At 37.5% G+C, this 10,000-nt stretch overlaps 1 protein-coding gene across 3 annotated transcripts in view; it reads left to right on the forward strand.

Moving 5' to 3' along the window:
• Positions 1-10,000, forward strand: part of peli3 (pellino E3 ubiquitin protein ligase family member 3) — a 38,000-nt gene that overhangs the window by 2,019 nt on the left and 25,981 nt on the right. Inside the window, exon 1 of one of the 3 annotated variants that reach the window (XM_087788480.1) lies at positions 2,605-2,762. The exons of 1 other annotated variant lie outside the window; for it this stretch is intronic. The gene's annotated coding sequence lies outside the window, so the exon portion shown is untranslated. Of the gene's footprint in view, positions 1-2,604; positions 2,763-7,739; positions 8,058-10,000 lie in introns of those variants that run through there. One more of the 3 variants, XM_087788481.1, reaches the window with a different exon arrangement.

Here is a 10,000-nt window from a genome sequence, read left to right on the forward strand (position 1 = left end):
ATGTGTTTTTTTTAATCTCATAAATCTTTGTATGTGTTTTTATTGAGTGACTTTTCAATAATTTAGCAACACGTATGACGACACAGCTGTATTGCTAAACTGTAGTAACAAGTATATATGTGTAGTATTGTCCAGTACTTGACTCTGGTGTTGTGATAGTGTAGTAACAAGTATATATGTGTAGTATTGTCCAGTACTTGACTCTGGTGTTGTGATAGTGTAGTAACAAGTATATATGTGTAGTATTGTCCAGTACTTGACTCAGGTGTTGTGATAGTGTATTAACAAGTATATATGTGTAGTATTGTCCATTACTTGACTCTAGTGTTGTGATAGTGTAGTAACAAGGATATATGTGTTGTATTGTCCAGTACTTGACTCTGGTGTTGTGATAGTGTAGTAACAAGTATATATGTGTAGTATTGTCCAGTACTTGACTCTGGTGTTGTGATAGTGTATTAACAAGTATATATGTGTAGTATTGTCCAGTACTTGACTCTAGTGTTGTGATAGTGTAGTAACAAGGATATATGTGTTGTATTGTCCAGTACTTGACTCTGGTGTTGTGATAGTGTAGTAACAAGTATATATGTGTAGTATTGTCCAGTACTTGACTCTGGTGTTGTAGTATTTACAGACCACATGACTCTTGATGAAGTTGTAACTGCTTTCGTTTGTTTTCAAAGCAAAATATGAACAAACATCAGCTTTAAAAGCTGCTGGACTCACTGTATCCTCTCGTCCTCAGTCATCGCTGGGATTTGATCATTCCTTTTTAGCTGTGGAGGACGCCATCTAGCGGCCGGAAGTTTAATTGCAAAACAAAAAATGAACAAATGCTGTGAATATTTGCATGGAAATTGTATATTTAAAAAAATTCAATTCTATTATTTTAAACATAAAAAAAACATGATTTGAAAGTTAAAAATAAATAAATATATCAACACAGTTTTGTTGACTGTTAATAGTATTATGATGGAAAATATTGTGATGTTATTCAGTGAATTGGAAGAAACACAAAATCTTCAGCTACTCTTTCAACAGAATGTGTAGTTGTTCTTCTGCTGTTATGCTGTTGACGCCACCTACAGGCCTGGAGTGAGCACTACACTTTTTTTTAAGTATTTAGTCGTGGACAGAGTCGTGGGAGGAGGGGCCACACTTTTGAGGAGGGAGGAGGGGCCTCATGTTTGAGGAGGGAGGAGGGGCCACACTTTTGAGGAGGGAGGAGGGGCCACACTTTTGAGGAGGGAGGAGGGGCCACACTTTTGAGGAGGGAGGAGGGGCCACACTTTTGAGGAGGGAGGAGGGGCCACATGTTTGAGGAGCGAGGAGGGGCCACACTTTTGAGGAGGGGCCACACTCTCAGGTCAACACACCTTCAACAAACACAAGAACAGTGTTTGTGCATCAGTTAGAAAGAGAAGAAACACAGATTTGACTAACGTGATACTGTTGAAAGTGTTAAAATACACACAAATAAAAAAACACTAAAAACACTGATGCCTCTGCGGGACAAGAGTCTTTACAAAGACATAATTTAGAAAATGTGATATTTTAAATGTTCTTGCCTGGTCCTGTAGACTCTTCCTGTCCTTGGGGTTCATGGGATTATTGTAAAACCTATAATAGTGGAGCAACATGAGTGTGTGTGTGTGCGTGTGTGTGTGGGGGGGGGGGGGTGTGTGTGTGTGTGTGTGTGTGTGTGTGCGTGTGCGTGTGCGTGTGCGTGTGAGTGTGCGTGCGTGCGTGTCTGTGTGTGTGTGTGTGTGTGTGTGTGTGTGTGTGTGTAATATCCAGTTTATATAATATTAAGTTATTATTATGTAATCACAGCATCACTGCTTAACTCTCTTCACATTAAAACCTTGTCGTCTAATCCTAAATATTTCAGAACCATCTGTTCATACGTGACTGCAAGATATTTTTGTGTGATTTGAACTGTTATAGTTGTGTGTTCGTGACCTTTTCAAGTCGTTAAAAAGTGTTTGATTCTAGTTAAAATGGTTTGGTTAACGTGGAGCATTCATTGGTTAACGTTGAAAACAGTTAAAAAGGAACACCTTGTTAATCCAGGTAAAGAGCTGCTGCACCAACACACCTGTACTTCGAGCTGTTAATCCAGGTAAAGAGCTGCTGCACCAACACACCTGTACTTCGAGCTGTTAATCCAGGTAAAGAGCTGCTGCACCAACACACCTGTACTTCAAGCTGTTAATCCAGGTAAAGAGCTGCTGCACCAACACACCTGTACTTCGAGCTGTTAATCCAGTTAAAGAGCTGCTGCACCAACACACCTGTACTTCGAGCTGTTAATCCAGGTAAAGAGCTGCTGCACCAACACACCTGTACTTCGAGCTGTTAATCCAGTTAAAGAGCTGCTGCACCAACACACCTGTACTTCGAGTTGTTAATCCAGTTAAAGAGCTGCTGCACCAACACACCTGTACTTCGAGCTGTTAATCCAGTTAAAGAGCTGCTGCACCAACACACCTGTACTTCGAGCTGTTAATCCAGTTAAAGAGCTGCTGCAGCAACACACCTGTACTTCGAGCTGTTAATCCAGGTAAAGAGCTGCTGCACCAACACACCTGTACTTCGAGCTGTTAATCCAGTTAAAGAGCTGCTGCACCAACACACCTGTACTTCGAGCTGTTAATCCAGTTAAAGAGCTGCTGCACCAACACACCTGTACTTCGAGCTGTTAATCCAGTTAAAGAGCTGCTGCACCAACACACCTGTACTTCGAGCTGTTAATCCAGGTAAAGAGCTGCTGCAGCAACACACCTGTACTTCAGGGGTCGAGCTGAGAGTCGAGGCTGCAGAACAATGACGTGTTGAAACTGAAATAATAATCCCACGCTTTCTCCGAACTGTGAAGTCGTTTTTATACTTTGAACGAGTTTCCCTTTGAACGCATCAGATGCTTTGATTTATAATCTTCCACCATGATGATGCAACAGGTTCAAACACCATTAGACCGTCGTCATGGTGATCGTGTAGCAGGTTCCACTTTTATTGGCTCTTAAGGAACATGTTGGACGAATGAATCAGTGCTTTGGAGCAGAAGAGCAATAAAGAGTTTTTAACTTTAACTTTAACTTTAACTTTAGCTTTAGCTTTAACTTTAACTTTAACTTTAGCTTTAGCTTTAGCTTTAACTTTAACTTTAACTTTAGCTTTAGCTTTAACTTTAACTTTAGCTTTAGCTTTAACTTTAACTTTAACTTTAACTTTAGCTTTAGCTTTAACTTTAACTTTAACTTTAACTTTAACTTTAACTTTAACTTCAACTTCAGCTTCAGCTTCAACTTCAGCTTTAACTTTAACTTTAACTTTAACTTTAACATTAACTTTAACTTTAACTTTAACTTTAGCTTTAGCTTTAGCTTTAACTTTAACTTTAGCTTTAGCTTTAGCTTTAGCTTTAACTTTAGCTTTAGCTTTAGCTTTAGCTTTAGCTTTAACTTTAGCTTTAGCTTTAACTTTAACTTTAACTTTAACTTTAGCTTTAGCTTTAGCTTTAACTTTAACTTTAGCTTTAGCTTTAGCTTTAGCTTTAACTTTAGCTTTAGCTTTAACTTTAACAACACAAAGCATTGAAACAAACAACATGAAAATTGTTTGATTTTAGTTGAAAATGATTTAATTATAGTTAAAATTGTTTGATTATAGTTGAAAATTGTTCGATTATAGTTGAAAATTGTTTGATTATAGTTGAAAATTGTTCTTCTAGTGGACCCCAAAAAGAAGTGAAGCTTCATGAAACAGTGTCATGATTTTTTTAAGAGGCGTCGTCAGTTGAATAATGATGTAACGTTGTGTTGACGACAAGTGTTCGCGTCAGGCTTGTCAATAAATATCGTCTCCCTGTGTGAGCGACGGTCCGTCAATCTGATCCTTCAAAGTCTCGCTGACGTCTGGATGAGAGAAGATCACGAGCCAGCTGTCAGTTTCTCATGTGTGATCTGCCTCACACAGGCATGTGTGTGTGTGTGTGGGGGTGTGTGTGTGTGTGTGTGTGTGTGTGTGTGTGTGTGTGTGTGTGTGTGTGTGTGTGTGTGTGTGTGTGTGCGCGTGCGCGTGCGCGTGCGTGTGTGTGTGAGTGCGTGTGTGTGTGCGTGTGTGTGTGAGTTTGTGTGTCTGTGTGTGTGTGTGTGTGTGTGTGTGTGTGTGTGTGTGTGTGTGTGTGTGTGTGTGTGTGTGTGTGTTCACACGCCATGTGGCACAAGTTAACAGCAGGTGGTCGATCTTCAGAGTTTTTAAAACTTCATTGAAACCTATTGAGTCATACTTTCAGTTTTTTTCCTGCAGTATATGAATCATTCGTGAGATGAACAGGAAGAGTTGCTTGATTTTGTGAGTTTGTAGGTGAGGTGTGTGTATCTGACGATACCATGTATCGTGATACTGTAGTAACAAGGATGTATTTGTAGTATTTACAGACCACATGACTCTTGACGATGTCGTAACTGCTTTCATTTGTTTTCAAACCAAAATATGTCCAAACATCAGCTTTAAAAGCTGCTGGACTCACTGTATCCTCTCGTCCTCAGTCATTGAAACGCTGTGAATATTTGCATGTTTATTGTACATTTAAAAAAAAAATACATGTATTTTAAACATACTTTATTGAAAAACAAATCCTAAAAATAAAACAGGATTTCAAAGCCAATATTAAATAAATATATCAACACAGTTTTGTTGAATATTGATAGTATTATGATGGAAAATATTGTGATGTTATTCAGTGTATTTGAAGCAACATAAAATATTCAGCTACTCTTTCAACAGAAGGTGAAGTTGTTATCCTGCTCTTATGCTTTTTGTTTGTTTTAAAATCAAAATATTTACAAAACATTAGCTTTAAGTTAAGGTACAACTTTATTGATCCCTCCTTCAGGAAATTGTTTAAACAGCTGCTGGATTCCAATGTATCCTCTTGTTCCCAGTCAGCGCGGAGATTTCATTCCTCCTCTAGCCGTGGAGGACGTAATGAATTCTGCCATCTAGTGGCCGTAGGTTTAAATACAACACAAAAATGAACAAAGGCTGTGAATATTTGCATATATATGTATACTGTATATATACTGTGTGTATATATATACAGTTTATACAGTATATATATATAGTGTGTGTAATTATGCAAATACTCACAGCGTTTTTTCATTTTTGTGTTATATATATATTTATTTACATATATTCACAGCGTTTGTTGATTTTTGTGTTTTTTTATATATATATATATATATATGCAAATATTCATAGCGTTTTGTTCATTTTTGTGTTTTTTATTTATATATATATATATATATACAAGGTAAGGTAAGATAAAACGTTATTGTTTTTTTCCAATAGCCACAGAAAATACAGCAATTTTTCATAAAAAATAAATCAAAATAAAAACAAGAACATAAAGAGAAAGAACAAGATGATACAATCTAAGTCTAAAGATAAAGATAAAGATCATAGATCAAAGAAAAACAACAAAGACAAAGGATACAAAGACTAACATAGAACAGAACATTCAGATACTTTTACTCCACTCCTGCCCCCGAACTCAGAATTGTACAATTTAATAGCCCGAGGAATGAATGAGTCCTTGAATCTATTAGTGTTGCATCATGGGAGGAGCATTCGTTACTCATTCTGCTTCTCTGCTCACTGATGACAGTGTTCGGAGGATGATGACATCATCAATGATGGACAGTAGTTTGTTCAATGATCTCCTCTCAGCAACTGTCATCAGTGAGTCCAGCTTCAACCACAGAACCAGCCTTTCTGATCAACCTGTCCAACCTGTTGACCTCCTCTTGGACACATTTCCACACCAACACACCACAGCATAGAACACTGGCCACCACAGACTGGTAGAACATGCAGAGGAGCTTCTTGCAGATGTTAAATGATCGAAGCCTCCTCAGAAAGTACAGTCGACTCTGAACCTTCTTATACACATGGTCTGTGTTGCAGGACCAGTTTACTGTCCAGACACACACCGAGGTACTTATAGTTGTCCACTATCTCCACCTCGTCGCCTCTGATGGACACTGGACGTGGCTTTGTCCTGGACCTCCCGAAGTCCAAGACCAGCTCCTTGGTCTTTGAGGGGTTCAGCTGCAAGTGGATGGTGAAGAGGAGAGGGGCCAGTACTGTCCCCTGAGGTGCTCCTGTACTGCACACAACAGTTTCAGACGTGATGTCCTTATATAAATATATATATATATGCAAATATTCACAGCGTTTGTTCATTTTTGTGTTTTATATTTATATCTATGGCCAGTGGGAGTATAGTTGAGGAGGAAACTGTGTTGGACTCTCTGCACTGAAACCCGGTGACGCTCCAGCATCATGACGTGATGGAAGTCATCAGTATTCTCTGAGCAGCTGCACTAACAGGTCAAACCAACTCGTCTGATTCTCAAATCATCTCAGGTTCAACGGGTTCGTTCACTCTTTCCTTTTTTCATCCCCTGTTGCTATTGATCTGCTGCCTCAGACCCGACACTGCTGGACACCAACCACAGTATCAGTGGCTTCAGACGGACTCGTGACAGTTATTGATCACATTGATCAGCTGTGGTCTGTGAACCAAGACGTGAGACGAACGACATCTTCTTATTTGTTTCGTTGATTTCATATTGAGACTGTTATGAGAGGCTGGCGAGTCAAAGGACACGAAATGAGACGAAACATTGTTGTGTCCAGATTTATTTACAAAACAAACGAAAATAAGTGTAACTATAGAGTCAGATGTCAATAAATTTGTTTTGTTTTAGTTGAAAATTGTTTGATTATTATTTAAAATTTGTTTGTTTATAGTTGAAAATTGTTTAATTACAGTTGAAAATTGTTTGATTATAGTTGAAAATTGTTGGATTATAGTTGAAAATTGTTTGATTATAGTTGAAAATTGTTTGTTTATAGTTGAAAATTGTTTGATTATAGTTGAAAATTGTTTGATTATAGTTGAAAATTGTTTGATTACAGTTGAAAATTGTTTGATTATAGTTGAAAATTGTTTGATTACAGTTGAAAATTGTTTGATTATAGTTGAAAATTGTTTGATTATAGTTGAAAATTGTTTGATTACAGTTGAAAATTGTTTGATTATAGTTGAAAATTGTTTGATTATAGTTGAAAATCGTTTATTTTCAGTTTAAAATTGTTTGATTATAGTTGAAAATTGTTTGATTATAGTTGAAAATTGTTGTGTCAAGATTTATTTACAAAACAAACGAAAATAAGTGTAACTATTGAGTCAGATATTAAGTAATTTGTTTGATTATGTTTGAAAATTGTTTGAATATAGTTGAAAATTATTTGATTATAGTTGAAAATTGTTTGATTATAATTGAAAATTGTTTGATTATAGTTGAAAATCGTTTATTTTCAGTTTAAAATTGTTTGATTATAGTTGAAAATTGTTTGATTATAGTTGAAAATTGTTGTGTCAAGATTTATTTACAAAACAAACGAAAATAAGTGTAACTATTGAGTCAGATATTAAGTAATTTGTTTGATTATGTTTGAAAATTGTTTGATTATAGTTGAAAATTATTTGATTATAGTTGAAAATTGTTTGATTATAATTGAAAATTGTTTGATTATAGTTAAAAATTGTTTGATTATAGTTGAAAATTGTTTGATTATAGTTGAAAATTGTTTGATTATAATTGAAAATTGTTTGATTATAGTTGAAAATTGTTTGATTATAGTTGAAAATTGTTTGATTATAGCTGAAAATCGTTTGATTATAGTTGAAAATTGTTTGATTGGTGTTGGTTGAAGTCATGATGAGAATCATGTCAACATAACGATAATTCTCCCGACAGGTCGAATGTTTTCATTGACGAACAGCAAGATCCGACTCAGACCAGAAAGAAAAGTTTTCAAAGACATTTGTAAAGCCGGCCTTGTTTCTTCAGGTGTCACACGGAGAGCAAATGTGTTCGTGAACACCTGCAGTTCTTTCGAACGAACCACATGCTGGAAAGTAAAGTGGAATAAAAAGACGACGGAGACTGATGTTTCCTCGAGGCCAGGAGCCATGACAGGTCCGTCCAGAGCAGCTCTGTCGATAAAGTTTTTTCAAATGGAAACCAGTCAGTCGGACTGAAAGAAGCTCATTTGAGACTCCATTGAATTGAAATTGATCCCTTAAAACCACACGAGTCTTTTCATCTTGGTCACAGTTCACGACACGAGCTTGTCGGACTCGTGCGTCACACGGTTACGTGGAGCAGACGTTCCTCTCCGGACCAACGTCGCTCTGGATCATCTGACGTCACCGTCTGAGTCCAGGTTCATCGCAGGTTCATCGCGAGTCCTTCTAATGCAGAACTCTTGGAGTAAATTTAGCTCCTGGAGCTCATTTGTTACTAAAAGAGACTCGTTCCACTCTTCTTCTCTCGCTCTTCTCTCCATCCCACGCACTCACCAATCAGTGGGCGGAGAGAGAGAGAGAGGGATGGTGACTAAGAAGGAGGACGAGCACAGAGATTCAAACGGTATCAGAAGGTTTTGATATTTAAAGAGATATAATTAGAATATAAGTCCAGACGGATAATCTGTCTATGCAGGAAAATACAGTTGAATTACATCAAGTCCTTTTTTAAAGTATTAAAGGCTCTATCTGTCGTTTTCTTTAAAGCGTTTCTGGCTCCCCCTAGTGTTGAACAGTGTCATTGCTGTGCAGTAAAATCTTAGTTTCTTTAAGTTATCTCGCTCACAGGTCTCTGAAACTTCCTGGGATGGTCAGAAGTAGGGCTGAACGATATTGGAAATAAGTGCGATATTACATATCGGTGTCATGAATTGCAATATCGATATTAATGCAAAATTATTTTTTTCACCTAAAATTGTAGCTGCGCAGCTGAGCGCAGGAGCGAGTACTTTAGGGGCGTTCCGGGGGTTTAAAGAAGGAAAACGATATATTTCCCTTTAGTTTTTTTCCGCGCTTCAGTGCCAACATGATCGTAGAAAAATATCACTAATAACGCTCAGTCTCGCGGGACTTGCGTCGGTTTCTCGCGATACTGAGCGACATCAGAGAGGAGCCGCCGGCACGTCGTGATATCACCAAATCATAAATCCACCTCCTTGTACACGCACACATAACACTTTATAAATGACGCTAACAACTTAGCTCGTTAGCATGTGGTGAAGACGCACACATAACACTTTATAAATGACGCTAACAACTTAGCTCGTTAGCATAGAAAACAACTGAGACGAGATGAAAAGTTCTTACAATATGTTGCTTTAACAGAGGAGGTTGAAAGAGACAAGTGACTGGATCACTAGTGTTTGACTAGATCATAAGTTAGTATTACTTCAGTGTATAGACTAGCAAGACGCGTTGCCATAGCAACCGAGCCTAACAAGCCGCACAGTTCACAGACAGACGGAGACGTAAACAACAACGAGACATAGAAGTACAAACTGAGAACTTTACAGAACGTGACACTGATTGATCAAAGTGCGCGTTTAAGAAATGCTTGATTTATACAATAAAACTTAAATTATTGCACATCTTTTCGCAAGTGCCAACAAAGCAATAGCCATATTTTTTCGCTATATCGTGCAGCCCTAGTCAGAAGTCATCTCTGTTGACAATTTCCCAGGGTGTGCCCCAAGGAACTAGTCCGGGACCAAACTTGTTTATAATCTACATAAGCTTGTCTATTCTCGTGCTTCCTCTCTGTCTTGGATCTTCTTGTCAGGAAGTTTGGAAAAAGTTGCACTGTCATCACTTTTCCTGGTGTACACTTGTTAGCAAAACAACTTAAAAACATTTCTCAGTACTTGTTAAACGGTCATTGGACACATAACTTCACCAATAAGAATTGCGCGGTAAATAGAAAAATAAAAAAAAGAGACCTCGACTATCAAAGCACTACAGAAAAGATAAGAAAATGTAAATGTTACATAATGTTGCTTTAATGTCTGCAGCGTATTAAGGGTAGACATGTGGACTGAGGTTCATTGAACACACTCT

This window comes from Callionymus lyra, chromosome 4 (assembly GCF_982586985.1).
Source record: "Callionymus lyra chromosome 4, fCalLyr1.hap1.1, whole genome shotgun sequence".
NCBI lineage: Eukaryota > Metazoa > Chordata > Actinopteri > Syngnathiformes > Callionymidae > Callionymus > Callionymus lyra.